Below are 14,669 nucleotides of genomic sequence, written 5' to 3'. Positions count from 1 at the left end.
CGAGCGACTGAGGACGGCGGAAGAAACACTAGAGTGATGAAGAGGCGGAGCTCCAGCCCCCATACCTCCATGGCCCCTGCCTGGCCCAGGGAAGTATTTGAGTTGGACCTGCCTGCGGTCAGTCGCCTGTGACGCTCGCGGGCACTCCAGGCCACTGAACCAGAGGCTCTTCTGCACTAACCCTGGGGCACCTGTGTGCCATCGCGCGCCAGCAGGCGGCCCTCCAGCCACTGGTGACCGAGAGTGGGATTTGCAAGCAGAAGGGGGTGGGAGAAGCAACTGCTGCTGGTTGACCAGAAGCCCCAGGAGCATCTGCTGTGCTCACCTCTGCACAGCAGCCCCATGCGGGAGGAACCACCACGGCCAGCTTACAGATGAGCAAAACCACGCGAAGGGTGCCCAGCAACTGGTAAGAAGAGGACTTGAACCCAGGTCTCTCTGACCTCCAGATGTATGCTCTTAGCCCCGAGCCCTACTCAGGGAGCCAGGCACGGGGCTTGTTTATTTCTCATACTCAGTAGGTAGCATCTTCCCTGTTTTTCAGACCAGGAGACCTGGGCCCTACCCACAGAGATTAAACACCTGCCACACACAAGAAAAAGTCGCTCTCCCCCAGCCCATGCCCTCCCAAACTCCCTCCTGCCAGCATCAGAGGGGCTGCCTCCTGGGGGCTCCTCACACCACTGGGTCCAAACTCTGGCCCAGTGTAGGGGCTGGGGTCACCGCAGCTGACTGCTGTCCATCTGCATGGTGTCAGACCCACCTCAACATAAACCCTGACCTGTCTCTTCATTCGCAGACACATTACTGACCTTCCTCTGGGCCTCAGTTTCCCCACCTGTACTGGGGATGATGAGGACACCAATTCATAGGGCTGCCGTAACGATCTGACAAGACAAGCCCAGCACCCAGTAAGCACTGGGATGTGGAAGCCTCTATTATCTTGTCACTGAACAAATACCGGTGCCAAGTGGAGATGGAGAAGGGTGGGGGCAGGAGAGACACACACATTCCTCAGGCTCTTAGAAGGAGGTGCCCAGGGGGAATCCAACCCTGGTGTTCATCAGCATCATCTGGGGAGCTAGTTAAATGCAGGTTCCTGGGCACCAGTGCCCAGGGAGTCTGGGATGGTCCCAGAGTCTGCTGTTTGAGCTAACTCTCCTTTGGGATGATTCTGAGCCCGTTGGCCCTGGGAGAACTCTCTGAGAAACCCTGGCCTGGGCTTTCTGGGCCCTAGCAGAGCTTGCTCCTATGGTACCTCCCGCAAGGAAAGGGCTTTTTTTTTTTTTAAAGATTTTATTTATTTATTTGACAGAGAGAGACACAGTGAGAAAGGGAACACAGGCAGGGGGAGGGGGAGAGGGAGAAGCAGGCTTCCCACCGAGCAGAGGGCCCGACACGGGGCTCGATCCCAGGACCCTGGGATCGTGACCCGAGCCAAAGGCAGGCACTTAACAACAGAGCCATGCAGGCGCCCCAGGAAAGGGCTTTAAAAGCTCCACACTTGCAGGGTGCTTTCTCCTCCTTGAGGTGCAAAGCCCACAGGCCCCATTCCTTCCACTCAGGGGCAGGGGAAGGAGGTGACAGCGAAGGCTGAAAGGCCAAGCTGGAAAAGGTGAAGGGAAGATTAATGAAACAGTTAAACCCACTTCTCTATTGGAGGCCTTCTCAGCACCGTCATTGTCAATCTCTAGGAAGGGCAATACAGGATACCAAGTGTCCCACAATTATTCGTCGACCAGGGAGCCCTTTTCTTTCCATTTGTGGATGACTAGGACAAGCAGAGCTCTGCAGGGTGCTCTCTAGAGAGAAATAAGTCACAAATATAAACAGCATGAGATCCCTTCCTTTACAGAGCAGGGCACATGAAACAAGGGAATCGCTCAGCAAATCTGTTCCTTGGCAATGAAACTGCCAAGAAAAGCACCAATGGCTGCACCTAACTTCAAAGCCAACAGCTGTTTTTGGAGAATGTTTGAATCAATTACCTCAGGTCAGGGGCCAGCAAACTTCTGTAAAGGGCCACAGCCAACATTTTTGGCTTTGAGGGCAGACAGCCTCTGTTGCAACTACTCAACTCTGCCACTGCAGTGTGACAGCAGCCATAGATAATATTTAAACAAACGAGCATGGCTATGTGCTAATAAAACTTTATTTATAGACACCGAGATTTGAATTTCATATAGTATCACATGTCCTGACATTTTATTCGGGCCACAAAATTTTCTTCTTGTAATTTCTTCCCCCATCATTTAAAAGCATAAAAAATCGGGCGCCTGGGTGGCTCAGTTGGTTGAGCGACTGCCCTCAGCTCAGGTCATGATCCTGGAGTCCCAGGATCGAGTCCCGCATCAGGCTCCCTGCTCAGCGGGGAGTCCACTTCTCCCTCTGACCCTCCCCCCTCTTGTGCTCTCTTTCATTCTCTCTCTCAAATAAATAAATAAAATCTTAAAAAAAAAAAAAGCATAAAAAATCATGCAAATTCACAGGCCATGCAAAACCAGGTGATAGCCATAGTTTGCTGACTTCTGGTTTGGATTCCAGATTCTATAACCAAATGGTTTACGTCTTGGAAAGGCCCTCCTAAGAAAATGGAAAGAAGGGGCGCCTGGGTGGCTCAGATGGTTAAGCATCTGCCTTCGGCTCAGGTCATGATCCCAGGGTCCTGGGATCGAGTCCCACATCGGGCTCCTGACTCAACAGGGAGTCTGCTTCTTCCTCTCCCTCTGCCTCTCCCACTGCTCATGCTCTCTCTCTCTCTCTGTATCTCTGTGTCTCAAATGAATAAATAAAATCTTTAAAAAAAAAAAAAAGAAAATGGAAAGAAAACTCCCTTTCCTCATCTGTAGAATGGCTTTGATGAGGAACTTGCTGGGAATAGGGAAAATAAATATAAGGATGTGGGTTTCCTTCATCTTCTATACACAGTTAGTTTTTAAGACTTCTCAATGATTCCTTCAAAATAGATCCTAAGGAGGTATTACACTTCTCTCCACATTTATCAACACCCTTCTACTCTGAGATGTCTTCCTCTCTTGCCTGGACTCCTGCAACACCCTCATTACTGGCTCCTAGCTCCACTCTTGCCTCGATAGTCCTTAAGATCCTTTGAGGGTGCCTAGTCGGCTCAGTCGGTTGAGCATCTGCTTTTGGTTCGGGTCATGAACCCAGGGTCCTGGGATGGAGCCCCATGCTGGGCTCCCTGCTCAGCAGGGAGTCTGCTTCTCCCTCTATCCCTCCCCCCTCCCCCCGCCTTGTGCTCCTGCTCTCTCTCTCTCTCTCAAATAAATAAAATATTTAAAAAAAAAAAAGTAAGATCCTTTGAAAGCACAAATCCTATCTTGTCACCCCTCTATTCAGAAGGCTCCATGGCTCTTATCACAGAGATGAAATAAAATCCAGATCCCTTCCCAAGCGCTATGGGGCCTTAAGGTCCTTCCTATCTCACTTTGAATGTTCTAGTCAAACTGGCTCTTGCTCCTAGAATGCTCCAGACGTCCTCCTGCCTCAGGACCTTTGCACCAGACTCTTCCACCTGACTGACATGTTCTCCTCACCTCTACCCCCATTCTCCACTGCTGGCTGCTTCTTATCATTCAGATCTCAGCTTATATGTCACCTTCTTGGGTCTCGAGTGTGCTCTCCTCCCCCAACCCCAAGCACTCTGAAGCACATACTCCTGTTTTGTTTTCTTCCTGGCCCTGTATTTCCTTGTCTGTTTATTTTCTTATTCATAGTTCCCTTTCCCTCCATGACCAGAAATGCAAGCTCCCCAAGAGCAGAGACCCAGCCTGCCTTGCCCATCTCTGCATCTCCAGCTCTGAGAATGGGCACACAGTACGGCCTGCCTTGCCCATCACCTTACCTCCAGCTCCCTAGACAGGCACATAGTACAGGCTCAACTTTTACTGTCAAATATGTGTCTACACGCCAGGAGCACACTACTCATGAGCGTCAAAGGCCAGTTTGAGTCTACCAATTGTGAACAAGTTCCTGCTTCCTGCCTCTGCCAGCAGCAGGCTTATGGCAGCAGGGGTGGGCGATGCCCCCTGGTCCAGAATGGGCTCCCCAGCCCAAGAAGAGTACTAGGCACTGTGCAGTTGCTATCTGCAGGCTGCGTCCCTGGGGGAGTCCGCCTGGCCCATCCCCGAGCTATTGAGATGTGTATGGGGAGGGAAAGGCAAGGACTTCAGCTCCAGAGACACCATTCCCACGACACCCACACCCCTGGCTCACCCAGCTGCCTCCTGGAAGCCTTGGAGCTGAGTCTGGGCCCAGGCCCAGGAGAATTTTTCTTTTTGGCTACTCTCCTAAAGCGGCAGAAAGGCTATTCAGGAGCAAGGGGAATGGCATTTTCTCACTAGAAATTGGAGTCCTGGTATCCAGCTTTCTGGGATCTCTGTCATCTCTGTCATCAGCCCACACAGCCCAGCAAGTGAGTCAACCTTTAAAGCCACTAGGCTCTCGCCCAATTCAAAATGATAAAAATAAATGCAAGTGGTGTAATTCAGAGGGCTGAGCAGGAAGGGCCAATCATGAGAATAACAATGGCAGCTAACAGAGTTTGAGCAATTACTAGGTATCTGATGCTCAACATGTATTCTTTTTTTTTTTTTAAGATTTTATTTATTTATTTGAGAGACAGAATGAGAGAGAGAGAGAACACATGAGAGGGGACAGGGTCAGAGGACGAAGCAGACTCCCTGCCGAGCAGGGAGCCCGATGTGGGTCTCGATCCCGCGACTCCAGGATCATGACCTGAGCCGAAGGCAGTCGCTTAACCAACTGAGCCACCCAGGCGCCCCCAACATGTATTCTTTTACAGGATCCATAACACAGCAATATGAGCTTAAAATTATTACCAATGATCACTGCCCCTAGCTTAGGGGAAACTGAGGTCCAGAGTAGTAAACTAACACATCCACAGGCACAGCTAGAAAACAGGTGATTGTTTCCAAAAGCAAATCAAACCAGCGCTCTCTACCCTCGTCAAAAGAGCCCTCTGGGCTTGGGCCCTTCAAATATAAAAGTTATGGTGGGGGAGAGACAGTTAACAAGACTAGATGATCAGTAACATCACCTTCCGCTCAAAGTTTGCCTTTCCAACAGGTGGTAATGATCTTTCAGGCAGACTTGGTATTTCCAGATTTGTACTGAAAACTAATCTCTGTCCTCCCTAACTTTCAAAGGGGTCCTGCCACCTCTCAAAGAGGACCAGGTCTAGAAAAAGTCCCTGGAGAAGTGAGACCCACCCCCCCAACCTTATCTCAAATTCTTGAAAGCTTTAGGAAAGCCTGAAACAATCCTTCTCCTTGAAGTTTATTGATTTGAAAAGAAAACGGCTGCAATTTGCACACCACCACTCTGCTCTGCTGATGCCAAGCTCCAAAGCAAGACAGAGAATAAACAAAGTGGACTTGGCCCAGCTGGCTGTTTGAAAAAAATAAATTCTTTCCCAAGCTGGCAGATCTTGTTGCCCCGCAAAGCAGACACTCAGATTCTCCTGTAACAAACATGGAACACTTCCCTTTCCCTCTGATCTTGATGTCCCGCTCCTGCCCACGTGGCTCTGGAGGCTGGTACCTCCTCAGTGACATGTGACCCAGTTGACACCAACTTGATTGACACAAAAACATGTGTCTGGCCAAGAGAAGCAGCTTAAGAAATCTAAGAAACTTCCTCGGGCGCCATTTGCTTCCCGTTCCCAGAAAGGGAGACTGTGATGGGTAGAATGGTTAGAAATCATCCCAGCTCCAGAAACAAGTCCTCTGCCCAGGGACAACACCAGATCTAAGAGAGCAGCCCACAGAAAAGCAATCAAGTTTCTGTTCTGTCTCGAGTCACCCGAGATCACCCTTCCCTGCCATGGGCTCTGATTTCTGCACACCAAATCCTCCCGGCTAAAGCCATACTCCCAGCCCACAGCTTCTCCATGAAACTTTGACTCCCTTTGCCTTCTCTCAGAGAGAAGAAGGCAGATTTAGGAGCAGACAGCAGTGCTGAAATCAAGATTAGTTAACTGTTTTATCAAACCGCATTCAAAAACAGCACATGGGGTAGTTCAAAGATGAGCCCTAGAGAAAGTTCGAAGATGAGCCCTAGAGAAATTCCTGAAAGGAGTTAGGAGTCCCTGAAATGCAGAAAAGGGACGACAGCAGTGATTCTCCCCCACTTTACAGGATGGAAAACTGAGGCCTGAGATGTGGCAGACAGTGTGTACTGGGAATGACTGGGAGCGGGGGCTTCGAAAGCGACGCGGCACAGGTGGCCTCCCATCCCTTTGGGATGCGGCAAGGCCCAGGCGGCAGCTGCCCCACCCGGTTCCTCCCCGGCACCCCCCGCCGCCCGCCGGCCCCGCCCACACCTTACGACCTGGCCCCGCCCACTCACCTCGGCCCCGCCTCGCCCCTCCCTCGCTCCCATTGGCCCGGCCTCCCCAGGCCCGCCTCTCCGTACCTCCCAACATATAAAAGCCCCCCGCCCCGTCCGGCCGACCTCCACTCGCCGCCGGCCTGCTAGCGCCCGCCCCTCGCGGGGGCTGGGCCCCGGACCCCAGGGGCGGGTGGTGTCGCCCCAGCCGGGCCCCGGCCCCCTCCCCCACGGCCCCGACAGTCGCCGCCGCCATTTTGACCGCCCGCCCCTTCCCTCCGGACTATGATTACAGCGACACCCTCAGCCCCGGCCCCGCCGCCCTCCCTGGCCCGGCCCGCCACCCCAGGGCCGCCCGGGTTACCTCGGCTTCTTCCTACTTCTGTCCGCAGAAGGGCTTTCCAGAGGTCTCGGAGGCGATGTTGGGAGGGGGACGGAACGTGCCGGGGTCCCCGGGCCGGGCAAGGGGGGGTGGGGGTGGGGGTCGGCCGGGCGGTTGTTGTTGTTGACTCGCGTTGCCGGGTTGCTTGGTCGCCACGACTACCGTGGCTATGGCGCCTCCGTTTCCCTCACCGGGGCAACTGTTGCTACCCACCCTACATACGTCACGAGCGGGGGCGGAGTCCTGGGTGATTGGCGGCGCCAAGAGAAGTGATTGGACGGCGCTAGGTCCTGCTCCTAAGCTATTGGTCCCAAGTCACGCTTTTCAACACCCTCTCGACTTCTCGGCGCTCTGATTCATCGGTGTGCTTGTCCATCAAAGGAAACTGAACCCTCAAAGGCAGGAGAACCCGTCACTCCCGCAAGGAAGCAGCGGCCTAAGAATAAAGGGGTGGGGTCTGTGAGGTTGGGATTGGGTTTGCTGCTGTAAAATCTGCCTTACGGTTCAGCTAAAGGGACGTCAATCTATTCCAAAGGTTTGCCGCGCTCTCTAGCTGGGAGCCGTGCGCATGCGCGACACGCAAGGCCAACTGGGAATGGTAGTCCGCTCTGCGTACCTTAAACGCCTTACCAACTATAAAAGGCGAGAAAGGAAAGCTCTCTTCTTTCAGACTTCTCCCTTCCCCGGTGGGTCAGTTCCTAGCTTCGCGCGCTTACGTCACGGGAGGAATGCGGTGACGTGCTCTGCTCTTCTGTGACGTCAGCGGCGGGGCCGGGTTAGGGGTTCGATGACGTCACTGAGCGCTCTTCGCCTACCCTCGTTGCCCCCTGGTGGTGGGATGGTCGTGGGGAGCCAAGGTGGGGTTCGATCCCAGGTCCCATCCCCCGAGCGCGCGGCCACCTCTGCCTAGACCGGGCCTCCGCGCCTGCTCCCGCCTCCCCGCCCTCTCGAGCCGGGAAAGGTCACTGCTGCCGGGACAGCCGCGGCTATCTCGGCCCCGCAGGCGGTGCGGAGGGCTCTGGGAAAGGTCTCCCGCAGGCGGAGGATTTAATTAGAGGCTTCTATCGCGGGCGATAAGCAAAGGTCGGCACCCAGCCCCTCCCAGGGGAGCTCGGGCTGCTCTGCACCGCCCTCCCCGCCATTCCGCTCCCCAACACCGTCCTCCTCGCTTCAATTTCCGCAGGGGAGAAGAGACAGAAGCGGGTTAAGATTAGGGTGAGCGCGCCTCGGGCGCAAAAACTCAGTCATCAAGATAAATGACATTCTAATCCAATATTTTTTTTTTAAAGATTTTATTTATTTATTTGAGACAGGGAGAATGAGAGACAGAGAGCACGAGAGGGAAGAGGGTCAGAGGGAGAAGCAGACCCCCCGCTGAGCAGGGAGCCCGATGCGGGACTCGATCCATGGACTCCAGGATCAAGACCTGAGCCGAAGGCAGTCACTTAACCAACTGAGCCACCCAGGCGCTCTCTAATCCAATATTTTTTCCGATATTTTTTAAGTATCAAAATTAATGGGGAAAAAAATTCATGAAGAGCAAAATACCGAAATTTTAAATAAAGATAAGATCCGCCGGGACTGGGATTAAGGTGAGGTGAGTCATGCAAGTGCAGGATCGGATCTTGTCCTTTACTTGCTTAAAAACATATTTTAATCATTGAATTTTTTTTGCTTTAATTTTGATTTTTCAAAATATTATCTTGATCAGTGAGTTTTTTGGCACCCCGTTCTTCAAATTTTGCGCCCTAGGCTCCACCAGATCAGAGCCCATGGTTCTAATTTCCACTTCTGCTGTGTGACAATGAGACAAAGTGGCTCTATCTCTGAGCTTCTGTTTCCTGGTTCAACCAATTTCACACTTCTTGTGTGCAAGGCCCGGGTTGTAAAAGTAAAGAAGCGGACAAATCCTTAGACCTTGCATTCTACTAGGGGAGACACAATTATTAGTGAAATTAATACATGAGACAGGTTTATGAGGGCTGTAAGAGCAACATAAGAGGCTGCTGTCTCCTGTGTCTCCTGATCATGCAAAGTGAGCCTGAGTGGTGGGTGAGGAGGAAGCAAGCCCCATAAAACCCAGGTGGTAGAAACTGCAGAGGCAAAGGCCAGGTGGGGAAGGAACAAATATCTGGCTGGGGCAGAATGAGCAAAGAGGAAGGTGTCAGGAGGTGAGGTCAGAGAAGTACAGGTAACCAAATGACTCCTCAGAAATCCTCCCAACAGGGGTGCCTGGGTGGCTCAGTTGGTAAGCGTCTGCCTTTGGCTCAGGTCATGATCCCAGGGTCCTGGGATCGAGCCCTGCATCCAGCCCTGCATCCAGCCTTGCATCCAGCCCTGCATCCAGCCCTGCATCCAGCCCCGCATCCAGCCCCGCATCCAGCCCCGCATCCAGCCCCGCATCGGGCTCACCGCTCAGCGGGAAGCCTGCTTCTCCCTCTCCCACTCCCCCTGCTTGTGTTCCCTCTCTCGCTATCTCTCTCTCTGTCAAATAAATAAATAAAATCTTTAAAAAAAAAAAAGAAAAGAAAAGAAATCCTCCCAACAACTCAGCAAAGTGGAATATATTCCCCCCCACTAGCCAGGTAAGCAAACGGACTCTCAGAGGTGGAAGGTGCTCCCTCGGGACCACACAACTGGAGGCAGCAGAGCCCAGACAGCCTGTCTCCTTTTCTGGGACTTTCCAGTGTGCTTTCATGCCCCTGGATGGGACCCTCGATGGAAGAGGAGAAGCAGTAGCAGTCCCAATCTGCCTGGAACTGCCGGCTCCGCCTCAGCCCTGACAAGTCCCCCCAAGAATTCACGAGACTTCCAGGCATAAGGTGTCCAGAATAAATCGCAGCTGGCAGAGCAAAGTCACTCAGCCCTGCAGCTGCTGTGAGACAGGTGGAGGTCCCAGGGCCAGCCCTGTGGGGAGTTGGGACTAGAAGCCCTATTTCCACCTCCAACCCATTTCCCCACCTTCCTGACATCCCTAAGCCTCAAGATGGGCACAGCCAAGCCTGAAATCATTTCTTCAATCACAAATATTCATTATAAGCCTTTGTGGCAGGGAAGGCAGTGTGGGCTAGAAATGTTCTAAATTTTTTATCTGATAGTGCTTGCATGGGTATATAAAGATTTTTATTTATTTGACAGAGAGAGCAAGAGAGGGAACACAAGCGGGGGGAGTGGGAGAGGGAGAAGCAGGCCTCCTGCCCAGCAGAGAGCTTAATGCGGGGCTCAATCCCAGGACCCTGGAATCATGACCTGAGCCTAAGGCAGCAGCTTAACAACTGAGCTACCCAAGTGCCCCATTGCATGGGTATATAGATATAAAGATTCCCTGAGCTCTCCATTCAAAATCTGTGCACTTGGGGCGCCTGTGTGGCTCAGTGGGTTAAGCCTCCGACTCTTGATTTCAGCTCAGGTCATGAGATCAGGCTCTTCGTAGGACTCTGCACTCAGTGTAGAGTCTGCCTGTCCCTCTCCTTCTGCTCCCACTTTCTCTCTCTCAAGTAAATAAATAAAAATAAAATCTACGGGGTTTCGTACGTAGCAGAGCAGCTCCCTCGCTGCGATCTATTGAAAGTCAGCCCTCAACACAAGGGTTTGTAAAAAAAATAAAAATAAAAAAAAATAAAAGAAATAAAAATAAAATCTAAAAAAAAAATCTGTGCACTTTATGTATATTATGCTCCAATTTGAAAGTTTAAAACACATGCACACATTATACCATTGGAAGCAGCTCTTGACCAACTCCTTTCTGAAACATTGGTAATTAAAAGTAAGGAATTAAGGATGGTCTTGCCTCCCTAGTATTAGCTTAAAAATTTAGAAGGAAAGGGGGGCGCCTGGGTGGCTCAGTTGGCTGAGCAACTGCCTTTGGTTCGGTCATGATCCCGGAGTCCCAGGATGAGGAGCCCTCATCAGGCTCCCAGCTCAGCAGGGAGTCTGCTTCTCCCTCTGACCCTCTACCCTCTCATGCTCTCTCTCACTCTCTCTCTCTCAAATAAATAAAATATTTTTAAAAACCTAGAAGGAAAGGGAGAATTTAAAAAATCACCATTTTGCAAAAGCCAAGGAAACAACTGATTTGGGCAGTGATCACCAATAAGCATTATAAAGCCTATTGGGTGTTACAGGTGAAAGGATGATGGGGAACAATATACGCACAAGGTGCTGGATGGCTCGCTGGCTGTAGGGGAGTGGACTTTGTCACGGAGGCCAGATTGTCACCAGTGTTAGCTGCAGTGAAGCTCAACATCACAGTAAAGGGAACTGCGTCCTCAAAAGTAAGTTCACAGCTTCTCCTACGACACATCTTGCCAAAATGTTAAACCTGACTCAGATTAAATCTCTCAGCTTAACATCCAGTTTGCAGAAAATGGAAAGGGTTGAGAGACAAGTTAAATGACAATATCGGGGGCGCCTGGGTGGCGCAGTCTGTTGGGCGTCTGACTCTTGGTTTCAGCTCAGGTCGTGATCTCAGGGTCATGGGATCGAGCCCCGTGTCCGGCTCTGAGCTCAGCAGGGAGTCTGCTTGAGATTCTTCCTCCCCCTCCCTCTGCCCCTCCCTGCCCCCTAAAATAAATAAAATCTAAAAAAAAAAAAAAAAAAAAAAAGACAACGTTTGGAAGCAACAGACAAATCCAGAGGCTGGGGTGTCTCTTCAACAAGTCAGTCCTGGAAAAAAGGAGTGGGGACTTTTCTAGGGCCAAATTGTTCTTTGTGGTGGGGGACTGTCCTTGCATCATAGGATATTGTGCATGGTAGGGTATTGAGCAGCATCCTGGCCACCACTAGACGCCAGCAGCTCCCTCCCTCCCCAAGTATGACAGCCAAAGAGGTCTCTAGACTGAGCCAAATGTCCTCGGAGATACTACCCTAGAGGATTGCGCAGCAACTGACAGAAGGACTTGGGGCTCCCAGCTGTCGGCCCACAGAGACATTCTCCTTGTTTAAGCCAGTTATGGGGTCTCTGTTAAACTGAGAGAGCTGTGACTTGGTAATTCTGTTCCGCATTTTTATATTCATTGAAGGTTTTGCACGAGGTAAGGATACTCATTAAGTGGGAAGCTGGAGGCCATGTAGGTGTCCATCTTTCTAGAAAGATGAAATCAGAAGGCTGCATGATATAGAATACTAAGCCAATGGTGAAAGCCAAGTAGCTCTTAAGAAATGTAGTGCTGGGCGCCTGGATGGCTCAGTCGTTAAGCGTCTGCCTTTGGCTCAGGTCATGATCCCAGGGTCCTGCTCTGCCGGAAGCCTGCTTCTCCCTCTCCCACTCCCCCTGCTTGTGTTCCTGCTCTCGCTATGTCTCTCTCTGTCAAAAAATAAAAAATAAAATCTTAAAAAAAAAAAAAAAGAAATGTAGTGCTAATGGGGTGAAATCTGCACATCGTAGCATTTTAAAATACAGCAACCTTGCTCCCGACCTCAGTGGCAAGAGGAAGAGATCTCCACGGACTTTTGCTAAAAGGGAGAAAAAAAGAAGTTTAAAACTATCTACTGGGGCGCTTGGGTGGCTCAGTCAGTTGGGCGTCTGCCTTTGGCTCAGGTCATGATCCCAGGGTCCTGGGATCGAGCCCCGCATTGGGCTCCCTGCTCAGCAGGAAGCCTGCTTCTCCCTCTCCCACTCCCCCTGCTTGTCTTCCTGCTCTCACTCTCTCTCTCTGTCAAATAAATAAATAAAATCTTTAAAAAAAGACAAACTATCTACTAATGTGCCAGCTAGTAAGGAGAGTCTGACACTGGGTGCATGGAAATGCAAACAAGATATCCTCCTGTTATACTGGCAAATCATCATAAAAGCTGGTGCATTTCTGCTTATTATGCATGAAGTGTTAGGAATGATTAGCAGGCTAGTTCTAACAAACTTTTCCAACTACACGAATAGGTAAAAGAAAAAATAAATTTTTAATATATGAATACTGTGCAGATACATCCGTGGATAAAATGGGATTGGTGTCATGGGACACCCATTCAGTTTGGGAAATATGTTGCAAGCAAGGTTTTGATGAGTTAAGATGATCTTGGGAAGGGGCGCCTGGGTGGCTCAGTCGGTTGGGTGTCTGCCTTCAGTTCAGGTCATGATCCCGGGGTCCTGGGATCGAGTCCTGCCTTGGGCTTCCTGCTCAGCGGGGAGCCTGCTTCTCCCTCTGCCTGCCACTCCCCCTGCTTGTGCTCTCTTTCTTTGACAAATAAAATCTTTAAGGAAAAAAAAAAAAAGATGATCTTGGGAAAACACTGCTGGAAGTATTGTATCATCAGAGCCAAAAGAAAGGTTGGAAAAAAAGGAATGAACTGAGATTTAAAAATAAAAACAACAAAAGTCTGAGAGGTGATCCCCTAAATACTTGGAATTTGAGAGAAAATGCTTGGGGCACATGCATATTTACATGAACTTATGTCCACCTAAGCAGGACTCCCTGCTTTTTATTTATTTGAGAGAGAGCAAGAGCGAGAGGGAGAGGGAGCACGAGCAGGGGGGAGGGGTAGAGGGAGAGAGAGAAGCAAACTCTCCTCTGAGCAGGGAATCCGACATGGGGCTTGAACCCAGGACTCTGGGATCATGACCTGAGCCAAAGGCAGACGCTTAACCAACTGAGCTACCCAGGCGCCCTGAATAAAATCTTTTTTTTTTTTTTAAGATTTTATTTATTTATTTGACAGAGAGAGACACAGCGAGAGAGGGAACACAAGCAGGGGGAGTGGGAGAGGGAGAAGCAGGCTTCCCGCGGAGCAGGGAGCCTGATGCGGGGCTCGATCCCAGGACCTTGTGATCATGACCTGAGCCGAAGGCAGACGCTTAACGACTGAGCCACCCAGGCGCCCCCCTGAATAAAATCTTAAAAAAAAAAAAAAGCATACAAGATAAACATTAAACATACAAAATTGCTACCTCCTGTTGTTCAAGAATATATACCTTTTCAGGAACACATGACAAATGCCTTAGAGATTCTGGCAATGGTTTGGGAAGAGCAAGGAACTGGGGATCTGGGATGAAATTAGACCACTGAGAGCTTTGCATGGATCAGTGAAGGTGGGATCGTGTTTGGGGAGAGACTTGGCTGGGTGAGACGTAGGCTCACTGGCATTTGGGGAGCATATAACCAATTGCAAAAGGCTGAGGGCCAACTGGGAGGTGAGGGATGGAGACGATGAATATGGGTTAGATGTATTTGGGTCAGGAAAACAGATTCTAAATCTGTACTGTCTAATATGATAGCCACTAGTCTAGTGTAGCTACTTTTATGGGGAAGGGATACCATTTATTTCTTTTTCTTGCCAAATTGCTCTGGCTAAGATTTCCAGTACTGTGTTGAATAAAAGTAGTGACAACATGTACCCTTGTCTCATTCCCATGTTAGAGGAAAAGCTTTCAGTGTTTCACCAGTGAGTAAGATGTCTGCTGTGGGCTTGTCATAGATGGCCTTTATCATGTTGAGCTAAGTTCCCTCTATGCCCAGTTTGTTGAGAGTTTTCATCATGAAAGTATATTGAATTTTGTCAAATGCGTTTCTGCATCTATTGAGATGATCATATGACTTTTATCCTTCATTTTGTTAATATGGTGTATCACACTGATTTGCAGACATTGAGCCATCCTTGCATCCCTGGAATAAATCCCACTTAATCATGGTGTGTGATCCTTTAAATGTATTGTTGAATTCAGTTCACTAATATTTTGCTGAGGATTTTTGCACCTACATTCATCAGGGGTATTGACCTGTAATTCTCCATGTAGCTATTAAAACTAAAAGTAACTAAAATAAAATACAATGAACAACTTAGTTCCTCATTCATCCTGAACACATTTCAAGCACTCAATAGCCACATGTAGCCAGTGGCTACTATGTTGGAAAGCACAGATATAGAAGACTCCCACCATTGTAGAAAGTTCTATTGGCCTGGGCTGCTCTAAATCAACTCAAAT

General features: G+C 50.0%; 1 protein-coding gene across 6 annotated transcripts in view; it reads right to left on the bottom strand.

Annotated features, from left to right (window-relative positions):
- Positions 1-7,808, bottom strand: part of RFX1 (regulatory factor X1) — a 31,770-nt gene extending 23,962 nt beyond the window's left edge. For 5 of the 6 annotated variants that reach the window (XM_064569848.1, XM_064569856.1, XM_064569855.1 and 2 more), the window contains exon 1: positions 6,734-7,808. The gene's annotated coding sequence lies outside the window, so the exon portion shown is untranslated. Of the gene's footprint in view, positions 1-1,649; positions 1,803-6,733 lie in introns of all 6 variants that reach the window. The other variant, XM_064569854.1, reaches the window with a different exon arrangement.
- Positions 7,809-14,669: the final 6,861 nt, after the last annotated feature.

The sequence above is a fragment of the Mirounga angustirostris genome, unplaced genomic scaffold (assembly GCF_029215605.1).
Source record: "Mirounga angustirostris isolate CCGP_5_RB_7025 unplaced genomic scaffold, mMirAng1.0.hap1 SCAF_1, whole genome shotgun sequence".
NCBI lineage: Eukaryota > Metazoa > Chordata > Mammalia > Carnivora > Phocidae > Mirounga > Mirounga angustirostris.
The sequence above is the reverse complement of the archived record's forward strand: the minus strand, read 5'-3'. Positions and strand labels throughout refer to the sequence as shown.